General features: G+C 39.7%; 1 long non-coding RNA gene across 1 annotated transcript; it reads left to right on the forward strand.

The window, feature by feature from the left end:
• The first annotated feature begins 8,038 nt into the window (after window positions 1-8,038).
• LOC120540136 lies at window positions 8,039-8,394 on the forward strand. The gene is made up of 3 exons (XR_005635756.1): window positions 8,039-8,072; window positions 8,157-8,205; window positions 8,352-8,394. It is a non-coding gene; the product is annotated as an uncharacterized LOC120540136 (long non-coding RNA).
• Window positions 8,395-11,655: the final 3,261 nt, after the last annotated feature.

Genomic DNA, 11,655 nt, shown 5'->3' on the forward strand with positions numbered 1-11,655 from the left:
GGAGCAGTGACAGAGGTGTGTGACATGTGACTGTGCTCTACAGAAAGAGAATCTGTGACTGAATAAGAGGGGATTCATGATTTAAGGAGAGGAGTTCACAAAGGCCTTTCTGAAAATAAAGCATCTGGTGATACAGGAGAGCAGGCCGAATCAATTTAATTTAATAAACTGTAAGAGGAATGAGAATTAGGTAACATGAAGGGTTTGTGTTCTGCTGTAGTAAACCAAATTTAGTGTTAAAAAATAATAAACGAAAAGGCACAACGGTGGGGCAAATCAACAGCATCTGCTGTCAAGTAGAAGACCTTAATGACATAAAAATAACACTTCTGAGATCTGAGTAGCAGATCTGAACTGAACACACACTTCTGGGGGTCGGCTTCATCTTATAGAGGGGCTTCCTGTACAGACAAAGAAATGAGACCACTCGTCTTCTGGGTGACAGCCCTCTGAACTGTGGATGGAAAAGAAAATTGAGGTAGCAACAGTGCCCCCTATTGGCTTGGAGTGCCAGCGCTTACCTGCTAAGAGCCTTGAAGATGTCGTCTACTCACACAAACTTGACAAGTGTGATAAAACAGACTAGCAGGGTAAACTATTGAGGTATCTGATGTAACTCAGGAAATTTGTAAATGAGAGCAACTTCTGTTCTCACACCTGACTGGATGTGTTGCTTTGCTCGTCAGCAGGATTACTTCAACTGCAGGGATTATCAGGTCTGTGAAGTTTTGTGAGCTTCCTTTACTTACCTGGGGCTGCTGTGCGAGTTCACTTCCCACCTGACATTAAGCAGGAGTCAAGTGCACCGCCATATTGTCCCTGATGTTCAATTTCAAGGTGGCAGGGCACATAACATACAGTACCATGAATAGTGTAAGTTAAGACAAAAATAAACATAATCAATAATAAGTAAAATAAAATACAAAACATAACCCACAAGAGGACCAAACATCATTCCAATATCAAAGTCTGCACATATGAGGGTACGTCAGTAATTATCCACACTTTGTGATCATTTCATTATGTTGGCTGTACGACTCTCTCCTCCCACATGTGGACACACGGCGTGTCTGTGGCCTCAGTGCTCAACTCTGACCTTCATCAGTCAGTTTCTCTTGTTGTTTTCCAGCAGTAAACACGGCCATGAAGAAGTGCAGCGAGCAGTGAGTCACATTTTAATGGCTGAAGGCGACATAATCATCACTTGACTACAAAGATGGTAGGTTTGCAGACGTCTCCAGTTTCTCCGATTGACAGCTCAGCTCACTGACCATTGGGGGCTCATCACAATTTACTAGGTTGATGATGTAGTTGTTGTAAGATAACCGCGGTCTGCCCCTGCTTCTCTTTTTGTACTCATATTGGTTAATAATCTCAGTTATTGGTGTCTAAGTTGCCTTTGTTGTGTGACTTCAATCAATGGCTGGAATTGAGTTCCTCCATAATGGGAGTCATTTCTTAGTCTATCCCAGTGCCTGGAGGTTAAGCAGGATTCTGTAACAGATAGTGGCGAAAATGTTTAGGCCTTTTGTGAGCTCTTTGGTGATGATCCAACTCTCACTAACATAAAGATGTCTGGCCAGGCACACCACTTAGAAGATGCCTTTCTTGATGTTAGTCGAGATGAACAAGAGCTGAATATGTTTTAGATGAGACCAAAGACAGTCCAGGCTTGGCCTTTCCATATCTTGTTATCTGATTGGCTTAATGCTACCCGTGATCCTATTTTTTTTAAAGTGATCTTTCCACGATATTTGATGTCCATCGAGTTTGATGTTGGAGTTTGACTATTGATTGGTGTAGCTGATGTCTTTTTGATGTTGATTTTAAGACCCTTTTAGCTAATTTAGACATCATCATAAGGTCAGATTGTGCTCTTTCAATGCTTCTGTCAAGTAAAGTTGTAGACTCAGCAAAGTGTATGTTGAAGTTTGATGTAGCTGCATATCGACTTGATTGCTTTGGTTTAGTGAATTCAGATACTCCATGTTGTGTGTGTTGGACATTTGAGGAAAGAGAAGGTGAACCCATCAGAATCAGGGTACAGACTTACTCGTAGTTATAGTGAGCAGTGGCTGTAGATGGGCGTCTCACTCCTCCTTCTTCATGCCTGACGCTTATCTCACCATTTGTGAACTTCTTGATCCATTTGTGAACACTCCACTGTGGTAAACACGGTCTATGTATTGAACAGAAACTCTTCTATCAATTGAAGCCCCCTGGTCCACCTTTATGTCATAAAAAGTGGATCACTGCTCTCTGCTCTTCATTGGTATAAATGGAGATTGGAACAGCTCATTAAACAGGCTGTCAGTCACTGAGTCATCTTCATGTTTTAAGAGAAAGCCATTTTTTTATTTACTGTGATAATCAATAGTGTGGACAATGTACACAGGAGCTGAAGGAACAGACCCCTGTGGACTCTGTGGATGAGCATGGTGTGTCAGAGAGGTGATGATCTTCACTCTTTGAGTCCTGCCTGTTAAAAAGTCAATCAGACGCCCGAACAAACTGGACACCAAATTAAAATCTTCACCAAGTCTCTGCAATAAGGTGGGCCTCGATGGCATGAATCCTGAGGAGAAGTCAGCAAATGAGAGCCCCCCATGAGTTCTGAGCCCTTCAGGTGGACACACAACAGATGAAGTAAAGTGACAATGGTGTCCTCTGTCCGTCTGTCACATGGGTATGTAAACTGAATTGGGTCTCATAAACTCTGAGCTTCCTCTTTAGAAGCTTTGCAAGTCATTTTATAACAAGTAGTGTCAACAAACGCCATCTCTCTGTTATCAGAAACCGTCTGCTTCAATCCTCTGACTTGCTCAGGGACATCGCAGAGCTCAAATCTTCAACAGAATTTGTTAAACATGTTACCTTTAAAACTGTTAGCTGTTATAACACACACACCCTTACATGGGTCTTGTTTGGCTGATGCTGTCCAGCTAAATGTTTAATGTCTGACCAGGCTGAGCTCAAATTATTTGGAGACAATTTCTGTCCAGTTTTATCATTATAAATTATGTTTAGCTATATTTTTAAGAACAAATTGAAAAGTAAAATAAAATAGAAAATTACACGTTAACTGCAAAGGATAGAAACTGAAACCATACAAGTCTTTCGCAATGGCTCATGGGAAGTCGAACACACAGTGCACAGCACTCTACTGTTTGTCTCATTGACACTCAAGGTCAACTGAAACTGGACGCTCTGCTCATGCAGGATTATTATCATCATCATCAGGTGTAAGAGACGCTTTCTTCTGAGATAATAATAATGTCTGTGAATGAGACGTGCAATGTATTTTATCACTAAAATTGTTTGTGATGCACCATCTTTTGCAAAGGCAGAGACACAGACACACTGACACTTATCTTTTTATTAAGGTGGACACACACAGACATGCATTATATATGTATTTATAAATACTGAGTATATATACAGTGTATACATAGTGTAAGGGGGAAAGAAATGTGTGGTGAGTCCCAAGAAATGTTGGGGTGCCAGCTGGGTCGCCCCTTTGAACTGTAATACCAATTAAACTAAACAGATGCACAGGACAGAACTGTTAAATTAAACTGACAGCCTTCTTGGCTTCTTAGAGGTGATGGCTGTAAAGAGAGAGTCAGTCAGGAGGAGATCTGTGCCTTGGCAAGTTTGGGTCCAAGTGAGATTGCATAGACACTCGGAGACCTCAGATGTGCTCTGATGGCAGGGGGCGTAGTGTGGTAGGAGTGAAAAAAGATGACACTGTCAGCAACAGCGCCCCCTCTCCCCCAGGCGGGGTATCACATACAGTACCTTACAGTAGATGAGCCTGGAAGGTATTCCTCTCACACGGATAGATAGATAGATAGATAGATAGTGTGTTAAGAAAGATGAAAGAGATTTCAGTTTGGTTTTTAATACATTTGCAAATTTTCCTGAATATATGTTTTCACTTTGTCATTATGGATTGCCGAATAAAAATTGATGGGCAAAATTGGAACATGTATTTTAAATTAAATATAGAACACAATAAAGTATTAATAAAGTAAGGACTCTGAATTCCTTGAGAATACACCGTCAGTAAAGATGTTATTTGTTTTGTTGTCTTGGAAGAGGAAGACAAAGAATTCAGGAAATACTTTGTCTTTGTTTGATCTAAACTTAAAATATTATAAATCGGACTGTATGCGCGTCTAACTTTGAAATATAATCTAACAATACCCCAATGACTTTGCCAAGCCCCTTTCACATATGTACCTATTGATATATATATATATTTTTTTTTTTTTCAGCTCCCCGTTTATTTCTGTCATTTTATTTCGCTCTTGGCACATTAAGGTCAATACCTGCCCACTAAACATTAGACGTCGTATGGACGTGCAGATCATGTCTATATTACGTCCGTCGGTCCAAGACCAATTCTCGATGTCTACACGACGTGCAAACTATGTCTGCTATTTGGACGTCGATCTATGACCCCCACTTAGACGTCGATAAGACGTTAAACATCGGACGTAACTTTTTTGGACGTCATGGGGACGTCTAACACAGGTGCAGGAAATTTAATGAATTAATTTAAGTTTTTTCATTAAAAAAAAGGTAATAATTTTTTTTACATTATTTTTTTTTTACATTTATGACAAATATCAGCATTGTAGTTAATTAATAAAAAAAATTATGGTGGGCATGATTTCATCCAGTCAATGCCACTGATTTGCTGAGGCAGCGCGTCATCATATCCCAACGCCACTCTGATTGGCCGAGGCAACACCCCAAGGCATTCGCGAATCACTTTGTTCACGCGATCGGCTCTGCTCAGTTTGTCTTGCAACAAGCGGAGGAAACGCTCGGCCAAGTGAGTTAATTGTATGTTTATTCATGTATTTGTAAGTGTGAGTTGTTTATTTGTGTTAGGGTGTTACTTATTTTTTGTTTTGTCCTCTACTATATGTTTGTTAATTCAGACTTATGATCTGTTTGCGAAAGTGTTAGCTGTTTAGCTTTAGTGGCCATTTTGCATTGCCTCTTTGTTAGCTTACATTAGCGAAATATTGGCCATAGTTAAAATGGCCGATGATACGAGATGGCATTGATAATTAGGTCAGCACAGCAGAAAATCTTAAAGTAATCCCTCCTCGATCGCGTTCCAGAACCCCGCGATAGATGAAAATCCGCGAAGTAGAAACCATATGTTTGTATGGTTATTTTTATATATTTTAAGCCCTTATAAACTCTCCCACGCTGTTAACATTATTAGAGCCCTCTAGACATGAAATAACACCCTTTAGTCAAAAGTGTGCTCGACAAGACAGATATCTTCTTTCTCACAATTAAAAGAATGCAAATATATCTCTCTTCAAAATAGTGCCTGCATCAGGAGCAGAGAATTTCAGAGTGAGAGAGAGCTCGCTCGCAAAGAAAAGCAAACAATCAAAAAATCAATATGTGTGCTTTTAAATATGCCAAAAGCACCGCGATAAAGCGGCATTTATTAGAGGAGCGTTCGTATCGAATAGGCAAACAGCCCCTCTGCTCACACCCCCTCCGTCAGGCACAGAGAATGTCAGGGTGAGATAGAGGCAGAGACAAGCAAACACAAGTACCACGCGGGATGCATATCTTATATCATTGAGGAGTTTTAGTTAATATGTAATATGCTCTGATTGGGTAGCTTCTAACCCATCCGCCAATAGCGTCCCTTGTATGAAATCAAATGGGCAAACAAACTGAGGAAGCATGTACTATACCATAAATTAAAAGACCCATTGCCCGCAGAAATCCGCGAACCAGCGAAAAATCCGTGATATATATTTAGATATGCTCACATTTAAAATCTGCGATAGAGTGAAGCGGCGAAATAGCGAGAGATTACTGTATTCACTGTTTTGATTCACTCTGATTGGCAGCACGTCATCATAGCCCAACCAGTAAACGCCACTCTGATTGGCCGAGGCAGCGTCATCATATACCAATGCCACTCTGATTGGCCGAGGCAACACCCCAAGGCATTTGGCGCGAATCACAAGTTTTCTTTGTTCACTCGGCTCTGCTCAGTTTGTCTTGCAACAAGCGGAAGGAACGTTCTGTCAGTTGAGTTAATTGTATGTTTATCCATATATTTGTAAGTGTGAGCTGTTTATTTGTGTTAGGATATTTTATTTTAATTTTTTTCATTTTTATTACTATTTAATTTAATATTGTTTCTTTGTATCAGTATACTGCTGCTGGATTATGTGAATTTCCCCTTGGGATTAATAAAGTATCTATCTATCTATCTATTGTGTGTTACTTATTTTTTGTTTCGTCTTCTACTCTTATGTTTGTTAATTGAGACTTTGTAATGATCTGTTTGCGAAGAAAGATAAAAAAAAAGTGTTAGCTGTTTTAGCTTTTTGGGCCATTTTGCATTGCCTCTTTGTTAACTTACATTAGTGAAACATTGACCATAGTTAAAATGAAATTTTTTTAAGGTGTCTAACCAATTTTTCCCCTATCCCTCAGGTGCTGTGAGGTATTTGTGAAATTGTGAACATTCAGCCAGGTGAGTTAATTGTATGTTCATTTATGAATTTGTAAGTGTTAGCTGTTTTAGCTTTGTGGTCTTATACCAGCATTGCCTCTCTATTGGCCATATCCCATAGCCCAACTGAACGCCACTCTGATTGGCCTAGGCAACACGCCAAGCATTTGGCGTGATTCTGAATTTTTTTTCCCTATCCCTCAGGTGCTGTGAGGTGTGTCTTCTTTGAAATTGTGAACTTATTCATCTTTCCTTGGCTGCGGTAATTGGCCAGTGTTTTGTTTTGTGAATGAATAGCCAATCAATTTTTTAACAAGTAAAGTCCTATATACTATAGACTATAAACTTAAACTCACATCTGTATCTACAGATGGCTCTGAGAATGAGACGATGGCGAAAACGGAAAAGAGAACTCGATCTACTTCTACGTTATTCTGACAGTGATGAACACCAGGGCACTGATGACTGGATGACGTTCCCTTTAATCAAAATAAAATTTTCGTCAGGCAAGTTTTTTGATGAATAGAAATTTAAATATATATCCAAGTCAAAATATTGTTGATATATATATATATTTTTTTTAATGTTGAATTGTAGCCAGTCATCGTGAATGTGACAATTACAACCTGACCAGTCAGGCAGAGGACGACGACGATGATGAGGTGCCATTTAAATTGACGAGGAACCGCACTAAAAAAGGAACTCCAGAGGGCTTTGTAAGAAATGGTATGTTTCTCACTCTCAAGTAACAAGATGTGTATCAATTTTGAGGTCAGTCAGATGGATGGTTTGAGAATTATGCATGGAAAACGCACACAGGCAGATGTTTCTTGCATGTATAGATAGATGACATTTGTAATCTGACATTGGGCCTCAAATTTTTGACTTAAATGTGTATAAACATTTTTTGCAGAATTGACAGATTCAGATGAAGAGAACATCAGGGTAATGGTTTTCTATAATGACTTTATAATTTGTTTCAAGATTAATAACTTTTTTTTAATAAGGTTATTCCATTTTTTTTGGAGATGCATATGCTTATTTTCACTGTATTACCTCTGTATAGGTGTCAAGCTGCCCAAATACCAAACTGCACCAAAAAAGCTGTGGTCCATTCAAGGTACCAACTTGAATCTCAATGCATGTGGGAATAATGACAACTTATGAAGCATGGTACTGTCTTGTGTATACACACAGTTCACACTGATTCATGTGTTTCAGCCACTGAAGATGAAGCCAGGTCTGTGGAGCATGCGGACAGTTCTCAGGGCAGTGAAATGTCCACTCCTTGTGAGTATTTACTTCTCCCCTCGCATCAACCATCCCATTGAACAAAGTTAAAAGTCCATTCAAGATGGTGAATTTCTCACTGCTTCTGAATTGAGCATAAAGGGAAGGGACAAAAGAGGGCTTAAGGGTAAAAATGGGATTCAGCCCAAGTGTCCATCACAGCTAAAGGTCATCTTTTTGTTTCCTTTCAATAATTTTGCACCTTTGAATATTCTGTCTTTTTCAGGCCCTCAAACTGCAATTACAGCACCTCGGTGTGGAGATCTGTCGACACCTAGTGAGAATTCATCTCATCTCACTTTAAACAGTCACTTTTTTATTTTATCATCTTTGTGTAAGAACATTCTTTGTGGTTTTTCAGGATCTCGACATGCAGCAGGAGGTTGTCCCATGGATGGCTATCGCTCTAGGTAAAGAAACAGGATAAGGCATAGTATTGGCTGGCTTCTACTGGTTGGTCTCCAGCACATCTTGTTCGCCAACCAGTGGGTGTTAGTCTGTTTCCGTGTTATGGTATTATGTCCAAGTGATTTAAAATAAATTTAAATGGTACTAGGTCCAGAGGTAGGTCCAGCAGAGGATACAGACACAGGTCCAGGTCACAGCACGGTGGTTCGAGGCACACGGACAGGTCCAGGTCACGGCACGGTGGTTCGAGGCACACGGACAGGTCCAGGTCACGGCACGGTGGTTCGAGGCACACGGACAGGCATGACGGGTCACACCGTACTGATGCCTACCGATGTGATGAAAGATCCCGGCACAGTGATCTTACCAGCCCCCCCTATGACGAGCCAAGGCATGGTGAGTTGTCCAAAGGCCGCAATTTCTTCAAAACACTTTGCAATTCAGTTAGTCGTACTGATGAACCTGTAATTGTTTTAATCACGTTATTTAAGATTATTTCTCTTCTAATCCTGCCCGAATCTGTTAAAGTTTATCATTTGGTAATGTCTAAATTAAACTTTCTGTGGTGCAGATGCAGTGACAGATCTAAAATGGACATTCCCATTGCCTACGGATGGTAAGTATTTGATCTATTGGCAGTGTGAGATGAGCGAGAGAGAGAGTGAGACTTAATACTACAACTTTCTCTCTTTGTCTACTGTTCTCTCGGTCTACACAAACTGCTTTTCAGTTATAGCAGTGGCTTGTTTTTCTACCATCAATTGTAGGGTAGTTTCAATCATGTTATATTATAACATTTGTTTGAACTTTTTTCTTTCTCCAACACTATCTACTGTATTGATAAACACTGAAACTGATTACAAAAATAATTTTGAACCAGCTAGCTAGCCTTGCTATTCTAAGGTAATCATAGTAATCAACAAATGTATTTCAGTGTTTCAGAAAAAGGTCTTAACCCTGCTGTTTGACCTGCGCGATCAGTACAAAAAAGCAGACCCTGCTTCTTCAGCCGTGCACATTTTGAGGATGGAGACTATGGTGGATTTTGAGGCAGAGGAGCAACGCCTCTGTGATGCGCAAGCTTTTGATACCCTGGTAGGTTTTACAAGTCTGAAAATAATGGAGTCTTGCATAACACAATACAATACAGTGCAAAACTGTTCGGTTCCTCTGAGGAGTGTCAGTGAACTTTATAATGGAATTATTCCAACAGGTGCTGCAAATTGCACGTATTGGAGGGAAGAACACCAAGGATTGTGTCCACAAAGTCCTTGACCGGTATGTGTCTACATACAGTATGAATTGTGGGTGGGTGGGTGCTCTGCTTGAACTTTTTTATTCTGGGTGTGGACCAGCATGTTTTCATTTGCCTTTTTTCTTGCTTAACCCTTTTGTGCCCCTTGATAAATTTTTGCATTTCAGTTTTTTATGAAATTTTGAATCTTGGATCTAATAATAGGACTATAATATACTGTAGAAGAAAAAGTTCCATCTTTTACCCTGCAGACATTTTTTGCACCATTCACTCCCATTATAACATTCATTTCTGTTTGCATAAAACAATGTCTGATTATGTCATACTAGATAAAAATTAAGTGAAATTATAAATTCACAACGCATTGTGGTCTTATAGACCAGCACCAGCTGTTCTGAAAAGAGGGGGCCAACCTAGGGTACACTGATCACATGTCATAAAGCCTTTATACTACATTGATGTTGTTCCTATGTATATCACTCACATTGATTTATAAATGTCTTTTTTTAGGCTCTTCAGTAATGCCCTGATGGCGAGGTTTAATATGAAGGGGAAGGGGGAAAAGGGCAAGAAACCTTTGGAGAACACAAAGGTTTATAGAGCAATACAAGGTAAGCCCATATTTCATGTTGGCTAAGGCAAGAGCATTACCCCTTGCCAACCTGTAATAATTTGATTTATAACTTGATTTCCGCCTAATGTCTACTAGCTGTGACTATCTTTAACATTTGCAGACATGGTTTTGTAATAATCCAGTATTGGTAGTGGATGCATAGGCAACCAAGTTTTGCTTTCAAATATGGGGACTTGGTGTATGACTGCAGATTTCCTTCATAAATTTTTCTACTCGTGCAGATGGAGTCATGAAATTTGACCCGGCAGCCACAGAGGGCTTTATAAGGATGTGTGCTTCAGAGCATTTAAAGCATGCACCACAAAGATGTGGAGGTCGAGTGGAAACACTCATCTCTCAACTCTCATCGATCATGACTGATTAACTTTTTAATTTTTTGTATTCAATATGGTGGATAGAATTAATAAAAATGGAAAGAAATGTGTGATGAGTGAATTGTGATTTTTTTTCTTATTTGAATAAGAATATGATGACTGGAAATGCATGCAAAATGCATACAAAAGTGTAAAGCATTTCCAGTTCAAATCGGCTGCTGAGTCAAACGAAGCTACAGGAAAATAAACTGGTACAGTAAACAGGTCCTCCACCTTCTGGAACTACAGTATGCCACCTTCTGAAATGGAACTACAGTGTACAGAGAATAGAAACAGTAGACCTGTAAAAACAATGTCTTAAATGAGTTTAAATATGTTTAAATTTTATATCGAGAACATTTTTTTTAGAATTAGCATAACATGCTATGGTAAATCTAAGCCAAACGTCCACATTTGGACCTCACAACGACCTCATTTCGACTAGAATTAGCCCTTATCTGGAGGTCCTGGGGACGTCAATACTTGACGTTCGGAATACGTCGAAAAAAAGACGTCATCTGGCGTCACTATCTGCACCTTCAGAGGACCAAAATGGTACGTGCAAAAATGACGTGGAAAAGACGTCGCTTCAACGTGTCTCTGTGCAGTGGGTGTATTGTCGCCTCGCTGCCCCTCCCCTCGGTGACACGCCGGGCAGTTTAAATGACGCGCAGTTCCTCAAATGATAAGAGGAATGAAAAAAGAAAAGAAAAATAAAAGTCGCGCCGCGGAGCCGAGGAGGTGACCCGTCCGTCCAGAGTGTCCGCGCAGCGATTTGGAGGATTTAGTTAATGTAATGTTAAGGTAAGCCAGAACTGAAGGCTTTTTATTATTGTATTGTTATTCCGGCATTACTTACGACTTGTTATTTGGATCCCTTTTTTAATGTAAGCACTGTATAGCATTTGCAGTTTAAAAGAAAATGCATCTGTAAGACGGCATCATTAAAGTTTCGACTTTAGCGGGTCTCCGCCTGGTGATCAGCTGGCAATCCGTGTCTGTGCCGCTTTTTGTTTACAGGATGGACTCCCGAGACGTTAAGAGTGCAGAGCTATGGAGGAATATTTCGGACTAAATGAAATAAATAAATAAATAAATAAATGCGTAAATAAATAAAAGTACTGTGAAATGTGAGCATAAATAAACAAATGTGTCATGAAATGAGAGCCTTAATAAATAAATATGTCATGAAATGAGAGCATAAATAAAT

The sequence above is a fragment of the Polypterus senegalus genome, chromosome 12 (assembly GCF_016835505.1).
Source record: "Polypterus senegalus isolate Bchr_013 chromosome 12, ASM1683550v1, whole genome shotgun sequence".
Classification (NCBI taxonomy): Eukaryota; Metazoa; Chordata; class Cladistia; order Polypteriformes; family Polypteridae; genus Polypterus; species Polypterus senegalus.